The 2,576-nt window shown below is 45.6% G+C and overlaps 1 non-coding gene across 1 annotated transcript; it reads left to right on the top strand.

Moving 5' to 3' along the window:
- The first annotated feature begins 235 nt into the window (after positions 1-235).
- On the top strand, positions 236-317 carry trnas-uga (transfer RNA serine (anticodon UGA)). The gene has a single exon. It is a non-coding gene; the product is annotated as a tRNA-Ser (tRNA).
- Positions 318-2,576: the final 2,259 nt, after the last annotated feature.

Here is a 2,576-nt window from a genome sequence, read left to right on the forward strand (position 1 = left end):
TAGATGAGTTTGCAAAAATTAAAAGTTACTCAAGTCTTTGGGTGGGCTCGAACCACCAACCTTTCAATTAACAGCAAGAACGCGCTGGCCCATTGCGCCGCAGAAACAGATACGAAAATGTTTGCAATTGGAATTATTCCACAGGAACCCATGTGATTATGCGCCAGAGTGTTCACAGCAGAGGCACCGCTTTCGAAGCAAATGAGAAGCTGCGTGGGTCCAAACCACCGTCAGGGTAGTCGTGGCCGAGTGGTTAAGGCGATGGACTTGAAATCCATTGGGGTTTCCCTGCGCAGGTTCGAATCCTGCCGACTACGGCACCGAGGAGGTCGTCCCAAATGATTGCTTTTTACTTAATTTGAACTGCTGCCTTTCGGTTCCTCTGCCGAGATTCAAAGCTACAATCAAACAAAGTTTCAAGCAGAAAGTATAACAAGCACTTCACCCCATTATGACATTACGAGAGGCTTAAGCCAAAGGAGAATACTACGTTATTTAACGCTCTTGAAACCGTCAAAGCAATTTTAACCGTCGAAAATATTTTATTTTGCAACACATTGAAGAAATTGCACGTCTTCCGCGCAGCCATCTTCCAGTTGATGCTGCTTCCTACTGCGATGCTTATTTAATGAACTAAGCCAGACGAACCACAGTTCTCAACACCGCCGGCCTAAATCGGTACATTAGATCATAAGAAATAGAAGCAGGATTTGGCCATGCGGCCCTCGATCATGCTCCGCCATTCAATAAGATCATGGCTGATCCTCTACCTCAACTGAAAATTGCCGACCTAGCCCCATATACCTGGATTTCCGTAATGTACATATCCATCTCAGTTAGGAATGTACTCAACGACTGAACCACCACAGCCCTCTGCGTTAGAAAACTCCAAAGATACACAACCCTTACAATGAAGCAATTTCTCCTCATCTCAATCTTAAATGGCCGGCCCCTTATTCTGAAACTTTGACCCCTAGTTCGGGCTCCACAGCCAGGGTAAACAACCTCTCAGAATCCGCCCAGTCAAGCCATGAAAGAATTTATATGTTCTTCCTTCGTAGCATCTGCTGAATTCATTTCACCACAGAAAACTATGTTTAGCTGGATGGACAACCAGCAGGAAAAACAATGCAGCCAAAGATTTATTCTACAACCACATTCCCTGAGGCACGCGGCCATACAAAGGGACAAAAGCAGCACACAAGAGAAAAGGCTATTTGAATCCCGTTCGTAGTGTCGAATTTCCTCAATTTGACCGAACGCCATATGAAGCAACAATTTGAATCAGATATTGCATTTAATTTCAGTCGCAAAATGTTAAGCGATCACACACTGCAAACCGTACGCAATAAGAAAATCACAAGGCCCGTGCGAGGCACTAAACCGCATTCAAATACAGCAACCAAATCAGTTAGCGTCAAAGATTTTGTCATTAGAAATTCATACCTCTAGCATTTGGCTGAAAACAAGAGATTGCAGGGGCTGCTCGCTTCTCGGCCGCGGCGCTAGCGACAGCAACAAGTCCTCCAACGCACTGGAACTGCATGTGACAGAGCAGTTCAATCCTCAGGCCCTGATTGGACACATTCAATGGGGGTGTTCTCGCGCCGCTCTATGTGATTGGTTGGTTGTTGTCATGTGATCAGGGTGCAGAGCGATGCAAGGAAGCTGCAGTTCTCTGGCAATTGTAATAGTTGCAAGCTTTCCATTCTAATCCATGTATGTGTAAACCTGAGGAAAGTGTAGAAAATGATGTTCAGAATGGATTATCTACTGTCGCCGATTTTCCAGGTGGATTTTAATGGCAAGAAAGCCGCACTTGGAATATTGGTAAAAGGGAAGTGGATTATCCAGGGTGCCAGGCATGAGACTGATCGCTGAAGCGATTGTTCCCATTGGAAGCAAGAAGGCAGCAGCAGTATGCTCACCACTGTCCATTTCACGGAAACAAGAACTCCATTTTTATACAATAGATAATAGGAAATATTTGCTCTCACAATCACAAGTTCCTCAGACTAATGGAATGAAAAACAAAGCTAACCCTCATCCTGAACAGACAGTCCAGCTCGCCACCTGTGTATTTTCTCCTATCGTTGTCTTAAAGTAACGTTCCCTGTGTCGATTGGACAGGTTGATAATATATTCAGAGAATCACAGAAACCCCACAGTGCAGATAAAGGCCATTTCGGCCCTTTGAGCCCGCACCGACACATATGCCACTCTATCCCTGTAACCCCACGTATTTAATCCCCCGAACATTAAGGGTCAATTTATCATAGCTAATCCATCTAACCCGCACATCTTTTGGACTGTGGGCGAAAACCGGAGCACCCGGAGAAAACCCACACAAACACGGGCAGACTGTGCAAACTCTACACAGACAGTCACGTGAGGCTGGATTCGAATCTGAATTACCTTGCGCTGTGAGGTAACAGGTGCTAACCACTATGCCACCGTGCTGCTCTGGTTCTTGTTATTCTTGTTATATTAAACGGATTGGAGCACAGGAGCAGATGAGATGCGCTTTTCAACAGGGAAGTCTGTCAGGGCAAACGGGGAAGTGGCTGTGAGCTGGT

This window comes from Somniosus microcephalus, unplaced genomic scaffold (genome assembly GCF_052327205.1).
Source record: "Somniosus microcephalus isolate GS21.2 unplaced genomic scaffold, FLI_Smic_1.0 unresolved_chr9, whole genome shotgun sequence".
Classification (NCBI taxonomy): Eukaryota; Metazoa; Chordata; class Chondrichthyes; order Squaliformes; family Somniosidae; genus Somniosus; species Somniosus microcephalus.